This window comes from Rana temporaria, chromosome 1 (assembly GCF_905171775.1).
Source record: "Rana temporaria chromosome 1, aRanTem1.1, whole genome shotgun sequence".
NCBI lineage: Eukaryota > Metazoa > Chordata > Amphibia > Anura > Ranidae > Rana > Rana temporaria.
Genome location: NC_053489.1, coordinates 379,436,513 through 379,461,707, shown reverse-complemented (window position 1 = coordinate 379,461,707; position 25,195 = coordinate 379,436,513). Strand labels below are relative to the sequence as shown.

The window sequence follows — 25,195 nt, the reverse complement described above, 5'->3', positions numbered from 1 at the left end:
CATGCTCTGCTGGGGTTTTTTGTCTTCCTCTGGATCAACTGTGGGTATGAAGTTGGGTGTATGGGATTGCACCGTTTTTATTATTTTTTGTGGTTGAACTGGATGGACTTGTGTCTTTTTTCAACCTGACTAACTATGTAACTATGTAAGAGGGCATCATTTCTTCCGATACCAATGATTGGATACTATTGCTTCTACCAATAGGGGTACGACCACTCCTACGGACCACCAACCCTGAGGCCATATTAATTTTCACTGATGCTTGGCCCGGAAAATTTTCTGCCCCCGCTGGCCACAATACGGCCCTCCTAAAGTCTAATGCCCTGTACACATGATCGGTCAATCCGATGAGAACGGTCTGATGGATTTTTCCCATCAGTCGTGCCTACACACCATCAGTTAAAAAACCGATCGTGTCAGAATGCGGTGACGTAAAACACAACGACGTGCTGAAAAAACTCAGTTCAATGCTTCCAAGCATGCGCCGACTTGATTCTGAGCATGCGCGGATTTTTAACCGATGGACGTGCCTACAAACGATCGTTTTTTTTCTATCGGTTAGGTATCCATCGGTTAATTTTAAAACAAGTTTCAAATTTTTTAACCGATGGATAAATAACTGATGGGGCCCACACACGATCGGTTTGGTCTGATGAAAAAGGTCCATCAGACCGTTCTCATCGGATTGACCGATCGTGTGTACGCGGCATTAAGCACAATAAACTGGCCCTTTGTTTGAAAAGTTTGGAGACCCCTGCTCTAGATAAAATAAATGGGCTAGTGTATTATTAATTCTTACCCTTGTTTTAGGGTCCTTATATTTTAAAAATCCTATTCCAAAAGCCTCCAGTGCATCCCATAGATATTCCCACTCCACCATATCAAAGGTGTAACGGCTACCCATGTAGTGTGAGGGTCTCAGCCGTTGGAGACGTCCTTTTCCCTGGCAAGCTGCGATATGCAGGTACCGCCGGTATATCCCATCGAACGCCCTTTCAAGAAACGAGACGGGCTACGTTTGCAGAGTCAAGCAGACTGCCCTTTAATGCCACATTTTTCCTCCTTATATCTGGTTACAAACTGTACAGAAACAAATGACACTCCCTTGAGCCAATCAGCCGCTAGCCGTCTTGGCTCCTAAACTTAACTTGATCAGACAATAGAATTCAATTAACCTTTAAAACAATTATCACTCACACATAATCCCAATCAGCATACACCTCACAGGGGGCTGTTACCTACACAAAAGAGAGTTCATTAGCTATGCGAAGGGAACATTAGCATTCAGCAGTGAAAGAGACCCTTTGTCCAGTTAACCCTTTGAGCTCAGAATACACTGTGGTACATCCAATTGTGACAAGCCATGCAGTTCCTTGTAGTCCTCCCTGCATGAAGATTATCGATGTCCCGGCAGCATGCATAGGTCCGTTACACTACTCCCCTTTTGTGGAACACTCCGGCAGACCCGGATTGATCCTTTTCGGATCAACTTGGGGATGTCCGGTCTGCTGTTAGGGTAAAAGTTCCGTTTGCCTGGACAGTCCATCGGCCTTCCCATTGGCTTAGCAGGTCGGTAGCTGATGGTGACGGTGAATAATAGAATTCAATTCTGGAACAGTCACTTGCTTTGCTCTCTCAATGGCTCCCAAAACCTGTTGCTGATGCTCTTGGGACAGATACGGCACCACCTGGATGCAAATCCCATTTAATCTTTTGACAATTTCCGCCTGTTTGTGCATTTCAATGTTCAAGCCACGGGACATCTCATAATACATGACAGTGTCGTTGCATCTCTGATTTCTCACTGGCCAACTTGTCACATTCCCATTTTAGACTGTGATATTGTGCCGGATCTACACTACATGTCGGGGAAGGTAGTCTTACCCAGTTCTCAGCAGCAAGCGGGTTGATTCCAGCAACGCGGGTGGTCACGGGACAAGCAGCAGCAGGTGTAGGTAAATAAGCCGAAGTCAGAGGGCCAAGGTCGTTGCCCAGCACCACCTCGGAGGTAGGTTGTCCATGATACCAACTGTGGTCTTTCCTGACCCGGCTCCCCAGTCTAAGTGCACCCGGGCGGTGGATACGCGAAATACAGCACCCCCTGCGACCCGGACGGCAACTGTGCGAGTGGACACGTTCTCTGGCTTTATCAGATGTTTTTGAATCAGAGTGATAGTAGTCCCGGAATCTCTTAGGCCTTGTGCTACTTGTCCATTCACCCGTACCTCCTGACGGTGATGCCGACGATTATCCGGAGAGGCCGCTTGTATTGGGTCTGCCTCATACCAAATTCCCAGACATTCCTCAGGGCCCCCTCAGTCTCCAGGCAGTGGGCCACAGAGGGACGTGATGGAGTGACCTCTGTGTTGGGTGTTGTGCGTCTCCAATTGTTATTTGTAGCTCTCAAAGGGCAATAACGAGCAATATGTCCCGTGTCGCTGCAGTGATGGCACGTCACCCTAGGCGAATCCCGGGGGTAGTTGCTAGGCCCCTGAGAACGTGGTGGGACTGGAGCCCGAGACTCTGGGCGTGGGGTGACGGTTGGAGTACGTGGTTCTACCTTCTGAGCCAGCCGCATAGTACCCTGGCTTACTTTCCTTGTCTCCGCGTACTCATCTGCTAGCCGAGCCGCCTCGTTTAAGTTAGCGGGACGGCAATCTCGTACCCAGTCTTGTATGTCTGCGGCCAGGTCTTGGAAGAAATGTTCCATTAGGAATAGCTGCAATACTTCCTCCCCGGTGTTGGCCTTGCACCCTTGGACCCAAAGGGATGCCACCCTTTGTAACTGGTTGGCCCATTCCATGTGGGAGTCCACAGCCATCTTCTTGGACTCCCGGAAGCGTCGGCGGTAGGCTTCTGGCGTTACGGCATATCAGGTTAGCAGCGCCTTTTTAACGTGCTGGTATTGTAAAATATCCTCTGGAGCGAGAGCCCGAAAGGCTTCATTGGCTTTGCCCGACAATTTCCCTGACAAAATAGTGACCCATTGGTCTGGTGGTACCTGGGGTAGTGAGCACTGCCTCTCAAAGTCCGCCAAATATCCATCTATTTCCTCCTCACTTTCTACAAAAGCTTTAAATGCAGTGAACGGTATTTTCTTTCCTGTAGCAGCAGGTGGGGGGGGTAGGAACTGCAGGTGTAATGGGCTGTCTCGCTCTTACCAGTTCCAGTTCTTGTCCCCTCTTCGTTTGTATCTCTTCCCTTGCTTCCCGGAACAGCTGGTTTATTAGTTCCACGGATGTTTCTGGATACAAGGATAATCTCCGCTGTACAATCCCAGTAATTACATCTTCTTTGCTGACAGGTGCAAGGGGCTCAGTTCCTTCCATGGATCCATCCATTTCATCCAGCTCCAGCAGTTCAGCTATCAGCTCCCTCCGTGGTCTGTTGCTGGCGCTCCTACCACGACTCTCCAATAGATCTTTTAGTGTGGATCTTTTCAGCCTGGCGTACTGCGACTCCATTCAGCACTTGCTCTTTGGATAAAAGGACCATCCCACCGCTGCCAACCAATGTAACGGCTACCCATGTAGTGTGAGGGTCTCAGCCGTTGGAGACGTCCTTTTCCCTGGCAAGCTGCGATATGCAGGTACCGCCGGTATATCCCATCGAACGCCCTTTCAAGAAACTTGACGGGCTACGTTTGCAGAGTCAAGCAGACTGCCCTTTAATGCCACATTTTTCCTCCTTATATCTGGTTACAAACTGTACAGAAACAAATGACACTCCCTTGAGCCAATCAGCCGCTAGCCGTCTTGGCTCCTAAACTTAACTTGATCAGACAATAGAATTCAATTAACCTTTAAAACAATTATCACTCACACATAATCCCCATCAGCATACACCTCACAGGGGGCTGTTACCTACACAAAAGAGAGTTCATTAGCTATGCGAAGGGAACATTAGCATTCAGCAGTGAAAGAGACCCTTTGTCCAGTTAACCCTTTGAGCTCAGAATACACTGTGGTACATCCAATTGTGACAAGCCATGCAGTTCCTTGTAGTCCTCCCTGCATGAAGATCATCGATGTCCCGGCAGCATGCATAGGTCCGTTACAAAAGGCTTTTTGGGCATCTAAACATAGTATTGCTCTAGATCCCATATTTTCCATAGGTAATTGCAAATTCAAAAATAACCTGTAGATGTTTATTGCGGCTGCTCTCTTTGGGATAAAACATGTTTGATCCTCATGTATCAAACTGTTAATGTAATTTGATAGCCAATTTGCAAGAACCATAGCCAAAATCTTAACATCAGAGGTGAGGACAGATATAGGGCGAGAAGACTCGGGCAGCATTAGGGCCTTACCCTGTTTTGAAATCACTATTGTTATACTATTGTTTCCTAATTCTGGGACTTTTTTTCATACGCATCATTTAGTACCTCTAAAATATCTGGTAATACGTTATTAAATTTTTTATATATCTGTCGGTAATCCGTCCATCCATGGTGCTTTATTATTTTGAGTAAGTATAACAGCTTGGCTTAATTCCTCCAGGGATATGGGACTATCGAGAGCTTCTCTATCCTCCGTTTTAAGTTTTGGGAGAGCCAATTTATCCAAAAATTGTTTGGCTTGATTCATTGACGGACTCGAAGTGAAGTGTAGAAGTAAACTAATATCTTCTGGATGCTACCTGTATCATGCATCACCATTCCTTCCGTATCCTTGAATGCTGTGATAGTTATCGGGCCCTCTTGTGCCTGAGCTATAACCGCCAGCATGCATCCCACCTGTTCCCCCATGTCAGTGTTTTTGAAAAAAAAAATAGGATTTTATGCTCACCGTAAAATCTCTGAGTTCATGGATGGACACAGCCTTAATATTGACATAGTGGGAATAGCCTATGTATCTTGAGGAGTGACTAGGCAGAAGTGTTCACTTCGAAGCAGAACCGCCCCACCCAGGGTGCGGTCCCACTGACTATATCCCCTCAGCCTGCACCAAGCAATTCAGTTTGTAGCAAGCAGTACAGACAAAGAGGGGTGGGTGCTGTGTCCATCCATGAACTCAGAAAGATTTTACGGTGAGCATAAAATCATATTTTCTCTTTTGTTCATGGATGGACACAGCCTTAATCTTGACATAGTGGGACGTCCCAAAGCAATGTCAAAATGAGGGGTGGGAAGCATAAAAATAAACCTCACCCGAAAACAGAGCTCCTCAACTGAGGAGTTGTAACTCTAAACAGCCGCCTGCAAAACTTTGCGGCCGAAGAAGCATCCGAAGATGCACTCACATCAACTTGTAAAGTTTAGTGAAAGTGTGGCCGGGCGACCAGATCGCCGCCTTACACACCTAGATGTCAGAAACCCCAAGAGGCACCATTGCCCTAGTCGAATGCATTGTGATAGGAAGTTGCCCGACCCTTTATGGCGTAAGCCTGATCAGGATCTGTCGGGTCCACCTCGAAATGGTGGCCAATGAGACCGCTGGGCCCTTATTGGGACCAGCCACCGAAACAAACAGTGAGTCTGAACTCTGGAACGAAGCAGTAACAGACAAGTATCTTCTCGGAGCTCGGACAGCGTTCGAGGAATGCCACATGGTCTCCTAGGATTCGACGGATGAGGACACAAGTATGGCAATACAATGTCTTTCTTGAGATGGAAGGTCGAAATGACCTTAGGAAGAAAAAAGGCTGCGGATGCAGCACCACCTTAAAGGGGTTGTAAAGGAATTTTTTTTTCATAATATGCATCATTTACCTGCAGACATTCCTCTTTTCACTTCCTCATTGTTAGTTTTTGCTCAGAAGTTGCTCTATTTCTTCTGTTCACTTCCTGCTTGTCTGATTTTACTGACCACCGTGATGGGAGGCTTTACTGCGGTGGTCAGTAACGTGCTCACCCCTCCTGGGAACTACATCTGTGTGGCAGGACGCTCTCTACGTGTTAGAGACTTCAAGGAGGTGTGAATTACTGGGCGTGCCGCAATTCATACTGGGAAATGTAGTTCTTACATGAACGAGCGATGCAAACCAGGAAGTGAATGAGAGAACAGAAACTAGAATGCCGGAGGTGATATAGATGAAGGAGTTTAATAGGTATTTACTCGGTTTTTAACAGAATCATTACACTATTCTGTCTGTCTACCTTGCAGACATCAATTTTAGGCAAAAAAATGTTTTCCTTTACAACTCCTTTAACCTTGTGGAAGATCAATAGGGAGCCTTTCATGACAAGGCTGCCAGCTCAGAACTCGTCTTAACTGACATAACAGCCAGCAAAAGGACCACTTTCTGAGAAAGTGTCAACAAGGGAACTTCCCTAATTGTTCTCAAACAGTGGTTTCTGAGGCACCTAGATTCCCGTTAAGGCCATTGACTAAGCAGGATGCCGTATGGGACCTTGCGACAGCAGGTACTCTTGTAGCGGTAGACGACAAGGGACGTCTGCTATTCGAATCCCCATGGAGGTAGTGGAGGACAGACCGGAGGGGCCACATGCCGAATCCCCTGTACAAAAGTTCTCACTAGAGAGTGAGTCGCCAGGGGTCGCTGAAAGAAAACAGCCAGGGCAGATATCTGCCCCTTAAATCGTGCTTAAGCAAGCTTTTTGGACCACGCCGCGCTGTAAGAACAGCAGGACTGGACACTATACAAGTCCGAGGATTCCACTTCATTTCCTCACAAAAGGCTAAGTAAGCTCTCCAAGTGCGATAATAAATCCTCCTAGAGGATAATTTCCTAGCCTTCATCATGGTAGTTATCACAGAATCCGACAGGCCCCGGTCTCTTAGTACCTGGCTTACAATAGCCATGCCGTTAAGTCAGCGACTGTAAAGCAGGATGCAGTATGGGACCTTGTGACAGCAGGTCCTCTCTCAGCGGTAGACGCCAAGGGACGTCTGCTACTAGCCGCACTAGATCAGCGTACCAAGGACGCCGAGGCCAATCCGGAGCAATTAGGATCATAGGAATCCCCTCTGCAAAGCAGAAGAGGCAACCGCTTTAGAGGAGGGAAGGCATAGATTAGCCGGTACTGACTCCACGGCGCCAACCAACGCATCTATCGCGTCCGCCCATGGGTCTCTTGACCTGGCAACAAACCTCAATACCTTCCAATTGAGTCGAGATGCCAGGAGATCTATGTCTGGCGTGCCCCATCTTGGGCAAAGGAGCTGAAACACCTCCGGGTGCAGAGACCATTCTTCTTGATCCAGCATCTGGCGACACAGGTAGTCCGCCTGCCAGTTTTCCACACCCGGAATGTATATGGCCGACAGTGCCGGTATGCTCCTTTTTGCCCACCTTAGGATGTGAGCGACTTCTGACGCTGCAGCCGAGCTACTTGTTCCTCCTTGATGGTTGACATATGCCACCGCCGTGGCGTTGTCCGACTGGATCCTGACTGGACGCCCTTGTAGCCTCCGAGACCATGTGGAGAGGCACAGCCTGATCGCCCGAAGTTCCAGGACCTGAACGGAAAATGGGAATCCTCTGGAGACCAGCGACCCTAGATCGACTGAACCCCCCAGACTCCCCCACCGGTAAGGCTGGCGTCCGTCGTGATGACTATCCAGTGAAAGGTACGACTTCCCGGACAGAAGTGCCGGTGAGGTCAGCCACCAACAAGGGAGGCCCTGACCAAGTGGCTCACCCTGATTAGATAATCCAGGGATGATGGGCGCTTGTCCCATCTAGACAGAATTTCCTTCTGTAGCACTCATGTGTGAGATTGCGCCTATGGTACCGCCTTGAAGGAGGTCACCATGAGACCCGGGACTCACATGCAAAGCGGAGTGACGACCCTTTTGGGATGTCAACTACCGTACCGCAGCCTGAAGGGTCTGCAACTTTTCCACAGGGAAGCAAACCTTTGCCTCTGAGGAGTCCAGACTCAATCCCAGATATACTAGGCATTGAATCGTTACCATTACTGACTTCTGAATGTTCAGTAGCCACCCAAGTGTCTGAGGGTCTGATGTTATAGACACCTCTAATTCTGAGGCTGAAGCAGGCCTCAGAAGCAGGTTGTTTAAGTAGCCCAAAACAGCGATGCCACGTTGTCTTAGTAGGGCGAGAATTGGGGCAATCACCTTGGTGAACACCCTTGGTGCCGATGCCAGGCCAAGGTAGAGAGCCACAACTTAATAGTGGTCTTCCGCGACCGCAAAGCGCAGTAGTCTGATGCTTTGTGCAGATGGGGACATATGTCCAAAGATGCCAGAAGTCCCCCGGCTGGAGGGCAGTGACGACAGAGCGAACTGATTCCTTCCGGAATCTTGTACCTTCATGAAGCAATTGAGGGCCCTGAGGTCCAGAATTGGGCGAACGCCCTCTTTCTTTGGTACTATGAACAGATCGGAGTAAAACCCCTGAAATCGATCCTGTACTGTGACAGGAATAACCACCCCGCGTTTCAGCAGGTCTTGAACTGCCCCAAATAGGGTTTCCTAACGAGTCGGTTGCAGCTGGCGGTTGGAGGAGAAAAAAAATCTGTTTGGTGGGCAAGATAGAAGTTCTATCTTGTACCCTGAAGACACTACTTTGCAAACCCACCGGTTGGGACCCGAGATGTCCACCGGGTCGCGAAGACGTCCCCCCACCTGAGAGATGGGTGGGGGCAAACCTTCATGCGGATGTAGCTTTGTCTGCAGGTTTGTTGAGTTTGCGAAACCAAAGACGTCTCAGACCCTGAGCAGGTGCTTTATCGGCCTGTGGTCTTTTCCCCCGCCGTATTGGGCGGACAAATAAAAAACGCTTGCGTGTGGTAAAGAAGGGCCCTTGCCTACGGCGTGGCTCCTTCCCCTTTTTGGACTGTGGGAGCAGTGTGCTCTACCTCCTGTAGCATCTTTAATTATTTCATCCAGGGGAGTTCCAAAAAGTCTGTCGCCCTTAAAGGGCAAGTCCATCAGGGCATTCTTGGAAGATTGGTTGGCGGACCAAATCTTAAGGAAAAACAGAAAGAAACTGCGCCAAAATACCATAAACCAAAAGGAGTGAAAGGAAAGGAAAGAAAACCTACGGCCCAATGCTGGCCTATTCACTGAGAGCTGCGATAAACAAGTAAACAATAAGTACAAGAAAAGAGTGTGAGAAAAATATAAATCACGCCAACTCTGAACATAAGGACCTATTGAAAGCACCAAACAGTGATTTCTAAATGCTATATATAGCTGTATCAAAAAATATATCGTGTGATGGGAGTGGGTAGCCACTAGAGGGCGCTAGGTGGCCATCTCAACACCCATTGATGTTCAGAGTTAGCGCGATTCACGGACCAAATCTTAACCAAAAGTAGACAGCGTAACGCCACCGCCTGACCTGAAGCTCTGGCCAGCAGAGGAATAGTGACCAAGGCTGATTCACAAATGAATTTTAGGCCTTGTACTAGTAGATCAGCTAGGGCTACCTCGTTCGAGGGAACCTGACTCTTGTAACCCATTGAGCAGCATCTTTGCCCCTTCCGTGCGTGTCTGAGACACCAGGGCCCCAACTATGGTTGGGCATACCGTCAACACACTACCGTGTACAGGTTGCGGGTGATCCCTCAGCCTTCTTGTCCGCAGGGTCTTTAAAGGCGGGAGCCCCCTCCACTGGTATGGTGGAGCTTGTTTTTTTTCCTTCAAATATTTTATTAGGTTTCAAATGTAATACAGTGTACAATTAAACATTGTACGTCGTGCAACGACGTTGTTTGCAATGACATGGAATAAGTAGGCAAGGTCACTAACGAGATACTATTTGTAATACAATAGTAGTAACAACAACATCAGGTAGGTTGGATAATATTAACAATAATAGTTTGGAGCTGAACCCGTGCCTTCCAGTAGAGCGGCACCCCAAATGGGAACTTTAGTGCCACCTAAGCGGGAGGGGCCCGCCCCTGGTGTCCAACCTTCAATAATATTCCGTATTGAAGCTAATATAACAAGGTACAAAACAATTAATGCACAGGTCCAAAGTATTGCTCGGGCAAGAATAAAGTAGTCTACTCGGGGCATGAATCAATCACTCAGGTACCAGTCGCAGCATTAATCCAGTCGGTCCATGGCCGCCAGTCAGTACTGTGTCTCTCAGCCTGTCTCCTATTGGAGGCAGTTATTGTCTCGTAACTGTAGTGCAGGGCTACTAGTTCTAGTCTGGGCCAGAGTTGGAATGACAGTAGATCTCCAGAGTCTCGTTATACTAAGTCTGGCTGCAAGTAATATATGGGTAGTAACATGTCTAACCGGGTAGGGTATATCTTCAATGGTTAGGTTTAGAATTGCAAGTGCAGGTGATGGGGGGATAGGGTGTTTGGTAACTTGTGATGTGAACCTAAAGATGTCATTCCAGTACTTTTGAATGGCAGGGCAGGTCCAAAAGATATGTTTCATATCTCCTAGTTCGGTCCCGCATCTCCAGCAAGAGCTGAAGACGCTGGTGCCAAAGGAGGCTATTCTGGACGGGGTCATGTACCACCTTAACGAAATCTTTGTAAGTTCCCAAAGGCTCAAGCACTTGGTGGATTTGTAGATGGCTTTGAGCGCATATTGCCATTGGGTGTCATTAAAGGTGAGAGCTAGATCAGCTTCCCATCGTTGATGCGGGCGTGTTTTAGTTAAGATGTTTTTTTGGCGCAGGGTGTTATAGAAGTGGGATATTCCCCTGATCCCTGATGCGGGATCAGTGAGATATTTCCACGTTTTTGGATGGATACTGTACGGGGGATCCGTATAGTGTCCAGACAGTGTTGTATGCGAAGGAATGTAAGGTGGTCAGTATTGGATAGTTTAAACTCAGATTGTAAGACAGAGAAGGGTTTAATACGGGCGTCCTGAAGTATATGTTGGAGCGAATGGATCCCTTTAAGTTTCCAGTTAGCTAGTGGTAAGTCCGGGAATAGGTAGTGGAGGACTTCCAGAGGTATATTATATTGTGGAGTATCTGGGGTGTAGTTCAGGAGTTTGGTCGTTTTCTTCCAGGCGAGAGCTGAAGCTCTCATAGTTGGGGATATGGTCGATGGGATAGAGGCTCTGAGGGGAGTACTTAACAGCCAGTTTTTTAAGTTGGGACGCGAGAGCGAGAGTGTAAGTTTTTCTATTTGGCCCCAGGACGTGTTCGGTTGAGTCTGAAACCAGGCGGGGAGTTGTGCTAGTACTGCTGCTAGATGGTAGTCTTCAAAGTCTATGGATCCCGTGCCTCCCGCCAATTTGTGTTTGATCAGTAGTAGATGGGCACATCTAGGGCGTTTATCTTTCCATAGATATCTATTTAACAGCGTTTGAAGGGCTCTGAAAAAGGACGCCGGTAGGGGAATTGGAAGGGTCCTGAAAAAATATAATATTTGAGGGAGGCAAACCATTTTAAAGGCTGCCAGTCTGCCTGACCAGGATAGTTCATGTTTTGCTAATTGGGAGGTGGTTTTCTGGATGTCACTGAGGAGAGGTAGGACATTACAGGAATAAAGGTTTTTAAGTGATTTCGGTAGTTGGATGCCTAGGTAGGATATGTCTGTTTGCCCATGTAAACGTGTATTGTAATTGAAGTAGATTCCTCGTGGTAGCGTCTATGTTAATGTCCAGTATGAAGGATTTAGTCGCATTTACTTTATAGTACGAGACCGTGCTGAACCAGGTAAGCAATTTTTGCACTTCTGCCAGGGAAGAAGTCAGATCGGTAAGAATTAAAATGACATCGTCAGTGAATAAGCTGATTTTATGTGGAGTTGAGCCTATTTGTATGCCCGAGATGCTTGGGTGGGAGCGAACATGCTCTGCTAGGGGTTCCATAACCATGTTGAAGATAAGCGGGGACAACAGACAGCCCTGGCATGTGCCGTTGGTGATGGCGAAGGGGCGCGAAAGCATACCTTCAGTGAACACCTGGGCAAGGGGGTTGGAGTATAGTGCCATAATGGCAGTCAATATGTGTCCTTGAAATCCAAATTTCCTGAGTACTGCTTTGAGGTACGCCCAGTGGACTCTGTCGAACGCCTTGTCTGCATCCAAAGACAGGAGCAGAGAAGGCGTTCCGCTAGTCTCGGCGTGATGGATGAGGTCAATCATCTGTCTGGTGGCATCAGAAGTTTGTCTGCCCTTCGTGAAGCCAGTTTGGTCACTATGGATTAGGGTGGGCATGATATCTATCAAAACGCGTTGCAATCATTTTGGCGTATATTTTGAGATCAAGGTTTAGAAGGGATATCGGGCAAAAGTTTTGGGGGAGATCCGACTCCTTCCCTGTTTTGGTATTGTTATAACCAATGCTTTCAAATATTCATCAGGAAAGGAAGAAGAGGAGGCAGCGTGGTTAAACACCTCAGTTAGGGATGGAGCTAATATGTCAGAGAATTGCTTATAGTATTCTCCAGTCAGACCGCCAGGGCCGGGTGCTTTACCATTTGGTAAAGTATCTATGGCATTCCTAATTTCTAGGTCTGTGAATGGGGCATTAAGTTTGTCAAGGTGGAAAGTTGTCAACTTAGGCAGATTAAGGTTGCAGAGGAATTGGTCAATATTTTCCTGTGTGGGTTGAGGGGTATGGGGGTCCGGTTTCAGATTGTACAGGTCCCCATAGTAGGCGCTAAAAGCGTCAGCGATGTCTTGGGGGTTGGTTAGGGGTTGTTGCGTGTGGGGGTGAAGAAGTCTCGTGATTTTAGATTTTACTCGTCTGCCTTTAAGGCGTTGGGCCAATTGTTTCCCTGCTTTGTTGGATGTGGAATAGGTAGAGGCTTTCAGTTTCCTATGTAGGAATTCGTAGGAGTGTAGTAGCAGAGTCCTGAGTTCTTGCCTGAGGGACAACAATAGGATCGTCTGGGGGTTTTGAGGATTGGCCTTATGTCTTAAATCTAGGTCAGCTATACGGGCAGTCAGGTCGTCTAGACGCTGCGTCCTCTTTTTTGTGGTAGGAACTTAGTTTGATCAGTACACCTCTCAAACGCTTTATGTGCGCTCCACACCACGGCAGTATCAGGTACGGAGCCCTCTGTTCACACTAAAATAATCAGTGATTTGTTCAGAAATTTCTGAGGCGTAGGTAGTATGTTGAATAATGTAGTTGTTTGCCCGCTACAGATATGTGTTACGCTGTGGACAGGAGTCTTCGAAAGTAATTGATATTGGGGCGTGATCCGACCACGTCGTGGTGTGGATTTCAGAGTTACAAATTTTTTGCAAAGTCCATTTGTCTGTTAAGAATAAGTCTATTCTGGAATACGTGGCATGTCTTGATGAGAAAAACGTGAAGTCCCGTTCGGAGCCATGGTGGCATCTCCACACATCATATAGATCGTGAGTGGGGAGGAATTGTTTCAAAGGCGATTCATGCCTTTTCACAACTGAGGTGGAGTCCATAGAGATATCGGGGGCCAAGTCAAAGTCCCCACATAGCACTAGATGACCTTTCCGGATCAAACTAACTTTGCGCAGAACCATTCGTAGGAATTGCATCTGGTGGGAGTTCGGAGCGTATAAATTGATGATGTGTAGGGAGTCTGGTTGATGTTGGAGACAAGGATTAAAAAGCGACCATCCGGGTCTGCGATGAGATCAAGGAGTTTAAAGTCTGTCTCGTATGCGATCATAACTCCCCTGGTCTTAGTAGAATGGGAAGCATGGAAGATGTGAGGGAACTTATTATGCTTACAAAGGGAGGTGGTTGTAGACAGCAGATGAGTTTCCTGCACGCAGAGGATGTCACTGTGGAGAGCCGTAGCGGTCCTCCACAGTGAGTGGCGTTTGGGTGGGTGATTCAAATCATTGGTATTTAGTGATAAAATAGTGAATAGCATCTTGAGGGAGTGTGGGCAAAGCGAGTATGGAGAAGAACTTCCAGTTAGGCGTTGTATATCGTAGTTGATAGGAACCGTTAGCGAGGCTGTACGTTAGGCTGGTGGCAAGCCAGGGACCTGGTGGTAAGATGAGGTGTTGGGCTGCAAATAGAGCAATACGTTGGGTATCAGAAAAAGTCAAGGGATACTGAAAGAAAAAAACAAAAAAAAAGGAACAATAATTGTAAGAGAGAACTGTGAAGTATTTGTTAGTGGGATAGTGCAGTAATCCTGTGTTTCCAAAAGGGCAGATAGGGAGAAGAGGGGGTGACAAGCACCGTGTATTCCTCTAAGTGGGGAAAAAAGGTTAATCGGCAGGCAGATGTCGAACAAGAAGAACATACAATGCAGAGCTCAGGGGAACTTAAAAGGCATTGTGGTGATTGGCCCTATAAAGTGCAGATGTAGGCATCTTTTAGGTGCGGTTGCGATCCTTGGTTCTGCGGGGTGTATTTGGTCTTCTATCAAGAGGTGCAGGCTTGGGCGGTTCCAGTATGATACCCCAGGCGTGAAGGAGGCGCAGGCCTTTTTCCAGGTCGTTTATAACATGAGATTGGCCATTCCTTGTGATGAGGAGGGTGGCTGGGTAGCGCCACTTGTATGGTATCTTGTGGTTTTGAAGCCCCTTGGTAACAGGGCCCAATTGGCGTCGCTGCTGGAGGGTGAACTTGGAGAGATCAGGAAAAAATTGGACTCCCGTGAATGGAGCTGGGAGGGGTGTTTTCACTCTGGCCCCCATTAAAAGATTTTCCTTAGTGTGGTAGAAATGGATCCTCATCAATACGTCCCTAGGGACCGATGGGGCCAGGTGAGACGGTTTTGCGATTCTATGGATCCTGTCACGTGGTGATGTGTCAGGCATGATAATGTGCATTAGCTCTCTGGCATAACTGGCCAGGTCCGCAGGCAGAACAGTCTCAGGGACCCCACGCAGTTTAATGTTATTTCTGCCAAAAAATCGGCCAGCTTGGTGCGCATCCACGCGTGTTCCTCTTTAATATCTTCAAAGCAGTCAATAACATCAGTGGAGGTACGCTCAGTTAGGCCTGTTTCCACATTAGACACTCTGTCATCTAGAGAGTGCATAACTGAGGTGATTTTAGCAAATAGGGAGGAAAGATCTGTCATGAGGGATGTTTTGCAGAGAGAGTAACATGTCCTTTAAGGTTGTGTCCATAACAGGTTGGCCTGATGTGGGGAAGGACGCCATGGATGAGTTTAGGGCCTGGTTAGCTAGAAGGGGATTGAAAGCCTGGGCCTCAATTTGTGTGTGCAGCGGCCGCGTGACTAGCCGCATTTTAGCCTTTGCTGGGCTGCTAGGGAGGGTGTCACTGCTTGGGAGGTAGGCAGAGTGCTCTGGGGTACCTGTATCAGGCGATGGCTCTGGGAATTCGTCCGGGAGGTCTGTGTAAGAGTCCCGCGGCTCGGCGCCATCTTGGGTTCCATTGTGTCCCCGCCAGCTTGTAAGCAAACTTGGTGAGTTTCTGGGGCTTGTGGTCCGTCAATCTTTTCCGGGATGCGCTCATTGCGGTCTCCGGTGTGTCTGCACCGTGGATGCCTGTAAAAGGAGCGAGGATGGCCCTATTCGCTGGATTATGTCCCCCGTCCGCAGCGCTGAGAGCTCAGGCGTCCATCACTGTCTCCGGCCGGCCACGCCCCTCTGGTGGAGCTTGTTTAATCTGGACACAGGAGGGTCCCACTATCGGGGGCGAGGTCCATCTTTTCAAGAAACTCTCTTAAAGAGGGTTCTTGGTCCGCATCTTCAGATACCTCAGGGCCAGGGTCATGAGCTAGCTGGACCCGGAAACGCATCCGAGTTGTCCTCAGCAGATGGCGGAGGGAGGGGGCGCTTTCTAGCCCCTATTCTCCCACGTGCTGCTTCCATCTTGAGTACAAAAGGCATCTAGGATTGCCGCCTAGCGTCCACTGATAAATCGGGTGCAGGGGCATCAATTGCCAGCTCAGGTGTCTTAGTGGGAAAAAGCGTCTGCTCCTGACGCCGTGCTGTCCACACACCTGACACAGGGACCCCCAAACATGTAACCCCCCACTCCTGGCTGCAACAGAGACGAGGGGTTCCCCCCAGAGGACTCACCACCCAGGAACCGTAATAGATGGTTTAGCTAGCAGAGCTCCTGCCTGCAGAGTGTGTCTGTCAATCTGTGCTCTCCAAAGCTGGGATCGAAGGCTGTTTGTGGGGCTGCGATTTTTGTCAGTCTTTCAGACTGCTCAGTCGCAGCATGTATCTGTTCATCTGCCATTTTTAAAAAGGTCTGATCCATGGTACAATGACCGCTGATCTGACACTAGAGGCCAACAGGGCAGAAAACCATGGTGCAGCAAAGTAATGCAGCAGTCAGTACACCTCAGCAGAAATCGCCAGAAAAATGCGGCTTACAAGAAGATGGCCGCCAGTGAGAAAAGAAATACAGCATGGACACCAACCTGGGCGTCGATGGCATGGAGCAAGACACATAGAAAAACAGAATCTCTTATGCGGCTTTATACATGGTGCAAGTAAAGAAATACAGCATGGATACACCAAACATGGCCGCCGACAGCATGGAGCAGGACGCACAGGTAAACAGAATCTCTTATGCAGCTTATACACTGATTTAGTGACTTATGGTTCCCCAAGTGAAGCTCCCCAGAGGAACCCCTGCCCAGCAGATAGCTCAGAGAGCCTAGGAGGAGGAGGGGGGGAGGGAAGAAGGCCCTTTACTCACCTCTCCAAGGATGCCCAGCTCTGTCTTCTTGCTAAAGCAAGGTAGTAGCTACTTACCCTTCCTGTGGGTTTATGCTGGAAGCATTTTCCACATGGTAACGGAGGTGGCTGTCAGCCAGGCTACTGCGACTCGGCCCTGTAGACCGGTCCGATGCAAGCCCTGGAGCGTATAGCTCCCCGGCCACCCGTAGAGCGACGGGCATGTCGTGAACGACCCAGCGCGCAGCTATAGTCGGCACACGCTCGATGGCCGAAACTGGGAAGAATACAAGGATATGGGATCCAGCCTGTCGCCCAGTCGGCAGTTGATCGAAGATCGCAGGAAAAAAACTTAAATAAATAAAAAATCCAAAAAATGAATCCAAACTAAAAGCCTCCAAGCCATGAGCCTGAAGGGAGCCATGTATTCTCCTTAGACTAGGCAGAAAAAACTGAATTGCTTGGTGCAGGCTGAGGGGATATAGTCAGTGGGACCGCACCCTGGGCGGTTCTGCTTTGAAGTTAACACTTCTGCCTATTCACTCCTAAAGATAGATAGGCTATTCCCACTATGTCAAGATTAAGGCTGTGTCCATCCATGAACAAAAGAGAAATCTATTTTCTGCTTTAGTTAAGGCTAAAGTTTTATAAAATTTCCTGAGCCTCTTGCCATGCTAAACGCTTTTCTTCTATGGGATCCATAATCTAATCCTGCTCTTATAGTCACTATCTGCATCATTTCCGCCTCCTAGATGAACTCTTAAGGTTATGGATTTCTTTAATTATTATTCCACGTATATATGCCTTCATAGTATCCCAAACTACTAATAAAAGATGTTGAGTTTTTATTTTTCTTAAAAATTCAGTCAGCTGTAATTCTCTCTCATCTTCCTCCATCAGTAATATCCATTGTGGATTAATTTTCCATAAAGGAAAGGATGTCTGTCCCTCAAGCTATATATTCAATATAAGTGGGGAATGATTCGAGAGCCCCCTAGGGCCATATTGGATTGAGTCTACCCATGGCAGAAAATGATTGTTCTCCAGAGCCAAATCTATTCTCGAGAGATCCATATGTGCTCGAGCAACATGAGTATTCTCTTCTTAATGGATATCCAACTCTTCAGATATAAATTAACCCATCTCTTGTAATTGTCTGGCAAACCTAGTTCTCTTCATCCCATGTTTGCCCTTTATGGTGCTATGCCTATCTTCCTCCTCATTCATTTTATTATTAAAGTCTCCCATTACTAGGGAAGGCAAGTTCGGCCACTGTACCATTTTCCCAAACACTTTGTTTCATTGTTTGGTTTCACCGGAAAGTGTTGAACAAAGCTCCAACAGACCAGACGCATTATCTAGTAGGCCTCATATAAATAAGACACTTGCGTTAACGAGACTACGAGGAGAAGAGTCCCGACAAAATACTATGAGGGAGAAAAAAAAATAGAGAGAATAAAAAACATCCATGTTTTTCTCTGTCATAACACTGGTAGATTATCAAACTTGTTTCTGAAGTCGTGAAATATATTGTCCACGAAACGCTGAAAGACAGCAGGAACGTTGCAGCGTCCAAAAAATGACATAACTAGATACTCAAGTGTCCAATGCGATTGTTGAATGCCGTCTTCCACACATCACCCTCTTATATACAAATCAAGTTATAGGCCCCTCACAGGTCCAGCTTGGTGAAAATACTGGCTCCTTTCAGAACATAAAATAGCGCTTGCATAAGGGTCAGAGGATAAGCATCATTTACAGTGATTTGGTTTAATACACGGTCAGAGGCCCCCCAACTTCATTTTCCACACAGAAAAATCCTGCCCCTACTAAAGAGGGAGGACCGATAAAGCCACTTTAAGTTGTCCTGTACAGTATATACTGTTCCACAGACTTGTGTTCAATCTGTGACAACCGATATGTCTCATCTTGGGAGAGGCTCTCCAGAGATCAGGTAATTGCAGAGTCAACAAAACAGTGTGGGGGTAGAAGTGTCTTGCAAAACACATCGGGAAAGTCATAGTACTGTATTCTTGAGGAAAGGTGGGAGGTCACGAAAGCCATTAGACTGATATAGTCTTTTGGGATGATTTATACAGTTCTGCAGACAATATGACCCCCAGGAGGTGAATTCTCCATTAACCCAGCCAAAAGAAGGGTTGTACTGTTGCAACCATGGATACCCAAGGATAACAGGCAGAATGGAGAGTCAATCAGGGATATGATAATTTTCTCCTTGTGGAGGGGCAGAAGCACTAAGCAGAGTACATGTTGTAGAGACTCTGATTATCCAGTGGCAGGATGAATAGAGCTGCAGCATCAGAACCAGAAGGATCCAGGTTCAAAATCACCTAGACATTATAAGCGCTTGGGGTCAGAATGCACTACAAGTCCAAGTCCAGTAAGGAAAGCACTGTCCAGCAGGGATGAGTGGAATTTTGAAAGCAGGAAGCCATTCATAGCAATCCTTTGTTGTCTCAGCAAGGCTGGGACTGGGGCCAAGACCTTGGTAAACACTCGAGGAGCGTAGGTCAAACCGAAGTTTCTTGCAGGTAAGCATTCTTGATGTCTATAGGCGCCAGAAAATCACCCCCAGTGAAGGGAGGTCACCACAAAGCAAATAGATTCCAGTTGGAACTTGAGGTCCATCTAGGGAACTGAACAAATTGGAGTAAAAACCCCATAATTGCTCCAACTCGGGCACCGAAACAATCACTCTTCGATCGAACAGAACCTGGACAGCACCGAACAGGGCTCTGTTCTGCTGAAAGGAATGACATTTTATTTTGTAGCCTGACCTACAGTATCTCACAAGTGTGTACACCCCCTCACAGTGTAAATTTGCTGTCTCCTCAAAATAACACACAGCCATGTCTAAACCGCTAGCAACAAAAGTGAAAATGTCCAAATTGGGCCCAAAATGGCAATATTTGTGTGGCCACCATTATTTTCCAGCACTTCCCTCTTGAGCATGGCGTTCACAAGAGCTTCACAGGTTGCCACTGAAGTCCTCTTCCACTCCTCCATGACAACATCATGGAGCTGGTGGATTTTAGAGACCTTGTGCTCCACCCAACCTTCTGTCTGAGGATGCCCCACAGATGCTCAATAGGGTTTAGGTCTGGAGACATGTTTGGCCAGTCCATCACCATTACCCTAATTTTTATTTTAGCAAGGCAGTGGTCAGCATGGAGGTGTGTTTGGGGTCGTTATGTTGGAATACTGCCCAGTCTCCGAAGGGAGACTGGGCAGCATTCTGCTTCAGTATGTCACAGTACATGTTGGCATTCATGGTTCCCTCAATGAACTGTAGCTCCCAGTGCAAGGAGCACTCATGCAGCCCCAAGACACATTTGTCTTTGTACTCCTCGCCTGGGTTGCCACCATACACACTTGACACCATCTGAACCAAATAAGTTTATCTTGGTCTCGTCAGAACACATGGTTCCAGTAATCCTGTCATTAGTCTCCTTGTTTTCAGCAAACTGTTTGCAGGCTTTCTTGTGCATCAAATTTAGAAGAGGCTTCCTTCTGGGACGACAGCTGTGTAGACCAATTTGATGCAGTATGTGGCATATGGTCTGAGCATTGACAGGCTGACCCCCAACCCCTTCAACCTCTGCAGCAATGCTGGCAGCACTCATACATCTATTTTCCAAAGACTTCTGAATATGCCACGAGTACATGAACTCAACTTTTGTTCAATCAAAGCGAGGCCTGTTCTCAGTGGAACCCATCGTGTTAAACCGTTGTATGGTCTTGGCCACCATGCTGCAGATCAGTTTCAGGGTCATGGCAATCTTATAGCCTAGACCATCATGTAGAGCAATACTTTTTTCAGGTCCTCAGTTTTTTGCCATGAGGTGTCATGTTGAACTTCCAGTGACCAGTATGAGAGATGAAGAGTGATATCAAATTTAACACACCTGCTCCCCCATTCACACCCGAGACCTTGTTGTAACACTAACAAGTCAAAAGACACCGGGGAGGGAAAATGGCTCATTGGGCCCAATTTGGTCATTTTGACTTAGGGGTGTACTCCCCTTTATTGCGGTTTAGACATTAAATATTTGTTGAGTTATTTTGAGGGGACAGCAAATTTACATTGTTAGTTTACATTGTAGCAAAGTGTAATTTCTTCAGTGTTGTCACATGAAAAGATATATTTAAAATATTTACAAAAATGTGAGGGGTGTACTCACTTTTGTGAGATACATGGTGGCATGACCTCAAAGCTTTGAGTGCAGCGAAAACAAAACAAGACTGCAGACAACACCATTCCCACTGTGGTTAGTTGTAAGAAAACCCATACCCGCAGTGAGGAGCTGGATGTCGTTCAAGGCAGTACCCCAGAGAATATAGCTCTGGAATGGCAGGAACGTCAGGCACTCGAGCCACAATACTCACCAAGGCACCACAGCGAAACTGAGAGCTTGAAAAGCAGGGAAGCAGCAGCAATAGATGTACCACATATGCACTTGTGGCCCTGAACCAAAACTGGTTCACCAGAGCCATAACACACCCGATGCACATGTCTGGTATTCCAACCAGGTCACCGCAGCTTGGTCCATGTGGCAAGTGTCAGGGAAACCAGGTCCATGGCCATCACAGGCCAAAAGTCCACCCTACAGTCTTAAAGGACAGAGCTCCACCCCTGGTATTATGGGTAGCCAAGCAATTGGGGGGGGGTTTCAAGACACCATGAGAGAGGAGCCTACCGAAGGGGTAACGAGTCCCAATCGCCTGGGGACCACAGAGACATTCATGGACATCCCCAGGGCCCATAGCTAAAACCCCAATAGACCTATCCATCGGGGCTCACAGCCCCAGAATATCCCCCGTAAGGACCGTCCTCGTCGCTGAGGGGAAGAACGCAGGCACCCAAGCCAGAGCATGCACGGCCAAACAGATGGTGCATTCAGTTCAACAGAGGAGCCCCGCAAGGCAGCGGGGGAAAATAACCCTCTTACCGAGACCACTGAAAATTCGAGCTGTATCCATTTATTGGTGGGCTTGACATGCAAGCAGCATCTGCCCCCACAGGCGGTTCAAAGAACAAAACATGGATGCCCCCCATGGGCCACTATATACCTGCTGGCAGGAGAAAAACCCCTCCCCGGTTCCAATGGACCAATAAGGGGCGCCATCACAGCCCAGGTGGTTAATCCTCTTCCAGGGACCATGAGAGAGGCAGGGTGGGGGTTAATAGGGTTGATTCCCTAGGCAGAAGGGGTACGGCAGAGTTCGGCAGCATTAACCCCTTTAGCTCTGCCCACAGGCATAGACTTTGGCTGCCAAGGACAGCTGCCATGGCAGAGTGAATTTTGTTCTGCTTTGTGTGGAAAAGGCCACAAAAAGATGTCTGCCAGCTGCAGTCACCCAATAGAACCCAAGCATAGAAAGGGGTGGATGCCCATAAGCCCACCCAGGGTCGGCCCACCGCCTAGAAATGTCTCAACATGTGATACTGACATTACAGCAGCAGAGGGCAAATGCCCATGCTCAAGATGGCGGGCACCAAAGTCCACCCAGGAGGCCACAGTCGTGGCCAGGCCAACAGTGTGGTACGTTCCAACCCGCAGTTGGGCCTAGAGAGAGCGCCAGTCTGCAGCCCATAACCACCCAAGCGCACAGCTGCAGGACCAAAGCAGTCACCAGGGTACCCACACCTCATGCTCCCCACTGCCATAGGGCACCTATCCACTGATGGCTTCAAACCAGTATCGCCATCCCTGCAGAATGCCAGGAAACAATTTGCCCATAGAAGGACCCTGGTAAGACATGCGATGCGGAACTTTTGGTGCCAAAATCTGAAACCAAATTTTTTTTTAAAATATATATATACTAGGTGTGCTGAGAAGCCGTGCAGCACTGTGTCTGTCTTCTCCTCAGACAGATCCGCGGTCTTTTGCAGCGCCAAAGCCGTCACACGAGGCAGATGAAAAAGCAAGATGGCCGCCGAATGCTGAGAAAACAGCATAGGACCACAGGAAAATGCCGAGCTATATAGAGCGGGGCTCCGGTAAAATGGCGGCCGTTGCGCAGCATTTAAAAAGACAGTGACAGCAAATGCCAGCACAAAAAAAAAATCACCTCAACACACATGAAAGGCCCTGTAGTGAACACCAGTGCCCTCTGTAGTGACAACACACAGCCCCCTGCTACACACACGGGTCCGGGTGTATATGAGCTGCAGAAAAAAAAACCCTCACAGCCGCTACCCACAAGGGAAGGAGGGAGAGGAATAAGGGAGAGAGGAAAGCAGGGAAAAAACCCTCAGTCGACCTCCCTTGGGAACATTCCAGCCAGACCACTTACCTGAGTAAGGGGCCACTACTTACCCGTCCTGCGACTACCCAGCTGGAGGTATCCCAGACAGAACCAACGTCCGTAAACGGCATGGCTGTCGGCCAGACACACTGACACAGCCATAGAGACCGGTCATATGTGTGCCATAGAACCGAAGTTCCCCGGCCTGTCGTGGACGTCCCAAAGCTGAGCTAAGGGCCGGCACACGGTCGATGGCCGAACATGGGGGGACTACAAGGGTCGAGGACCCAGCCTGTCACCCAGTCGGCTGTTGATAGAAGAATCACAGGATTCAAAAATGCAGGGACGAAATAAAAGCGAGAAAAATCGCAAGAAAAAAACTCCAGAGTACAGGACTCTAGAAGTGTCCGACTCCTCTCCTGTCGTTAGGCAGAAAAAGACTGAGGCTCCTAGAGCAGGGTGTGGGTTATGCCTGGGGGAGCCACTCCCCCTGGGAGGAGCGGCACGAAGGAAAGGTTTTAACGCTTTAAGTGCTGTTAAATTCTGCCTAAACACTTCTGGTAGGAAGAAGCATAACCCCAATGTCAAAGAAGGCTGTGTCTGTCTATGAACGGAAGAGAAATCCTTTTGAGTACATCATGGGACACAAAGTCAGGCTAATATTCATTACCTGCTGGGACATTCCAGAGCAAAAGCCTTGAGGGGAGGCAGACACCCTGCCAAACCATATCAGAACTCAGACGGCAGTTCGCAGTACACTGAGGCCAAAAGCTGAATCCTCTTGTGCACGAACATCCACTTTTGTAAACTTATGCACTGAAGACCAGGTAGCAGCCTTACAAATCTAAGCCACAGATACCTGATGGCGAAAAGCCCAGGAGGTTCCTACACCCCTGGTAGAATGAGCTCTCACAGTAAAAGGAGGAGCTTTATCTTTCAGATCGTAGGCCTGAATGATCAATTGACGGACAAATTGGCAATGGAAGCCTTGGAAGCTGCCTGCCCCTTCTTGAGTCCTTTTGGTAAAACAAAAACAAAAAAAAAAAAAGTCTGATCCTCGGATCTCTGCAGAGCTAGACAAATAAACATTGACTGCCCTGACAACTTCCAAAGAATGCCGTCGTCTCTCTTCCACAGAACGAGGCAGAGAGAATAAAGAAGGCAAAATAATGTCCCGATTTAAATGAAAGGCCAACAACACTGTTGGCAAAAAGGATGGAACAGGATGTAACATGGTATAGTTCACTGCACGAAAGGGCAGCCAACTCCGACACGCTTCTAGCTGAGGTGATGGCCATCAGGAAGGCTAGCTTGCATGACAGCAAGTCTAATGGAATTTCCTTAAAGGGTCACTAAAGGATTTTTTTTTTTTTTTTTTAACTAAATAGCTTCCTTTACCTTACTGCAGTCCTGGTTTCATGTCCTCATTGTTCGTTATTGCTCTGATGTTGCTGTAATTCTCCTCTGTTTTGGACACTTCCTGGTTGTCTGTTTCCTGATCACCACAGTACTGGGAGATTTTAGTTTAGTTTTTAAACCAATACTGCTCTATGGCACTGTCCAGCACAGATACAGTATAACATGCTAAAACAAAACTAAATGCAAAAACGAAACTAAAAAACTACAGGCATATTATATGATTGATTGTTATCTGTTTTTAAAAGGAATCAGTTAACTATTATGTCTCTATACCCTGTAAACAGTCATTTCAGCAAAACATTTTTTTTCCTTTAGTGACCCTTTAATAGGTTCAAATGGTTGTTTCTGTAACAGACCGCACCAAAGTCAAGTGACATAGGTGGGGGGAAGCAAGCAAGTTGCCCCCTGCATAAAGGTTTGGATCAGTGAATGGGAGGCTAAAATAAGAATACTGATGGGGCCGAAAACTTGACCTTTGATTGTACTCAAAGCCAATTTGATTTCCACAGCTGACTGGAGAAAAGTGAATTCTCCCAAATCACATTTCCGAGGATGCCATTTTCTGGCTTCACATTAAGCAACAGTCTTCCAGTCCTTGTGATAAATCTTCCTAGTGACTGCTTTTCTAGCATTCACTAGGGTAGACACTAGTGGTCCCGACATGACACAGCCCTTCATGACCCTGGCTTCAATAGCCATGCCGTCAAATTTAGAGACTGTAAATTGGGGTGGAATATAGGACCTTGAGACAGTAGATTGGGGTGACTTAGAAGCATCCATGACCCGTCTATTGTCAGTCTCGCAATCTCCATAGCTGGTGCCACCAGAATGACTAACACCATGTCTCCAAATCCTGCACAACAAATGCGGAAGGAGAGAGATTGGAGGGAAAGCATAAACCAGGGTGTACTGGCTCCATGGAACTATCAGAGCATCTGCTCAAATTGCCAGAGGAACTTTTGTTCAGGACACAAACTGCTGTAGTTTGTTGTTGAACCTGGATGGCAGTAGGTCAACCATCACCAACATTGGCAAATCTCCTG

The 25,195-nt window shown here is 47.6% G+C and overlaps 1 protein-coding gene across 1 annotated transcript in view; it reads right to left on the bottom strand.

Annotated features, from left to right (window-relative positions):
* Positions 1-25,195, bottom strand: part of LOC120929153 (chromatin assembly factor 1 subunit A-B-like) — a 188,233-nt gene that overhangs the window by 43,079 nt on the left and 119,959 nt on the right. The gene's annotated exons all lie outside the window — the stretch shown is intronic.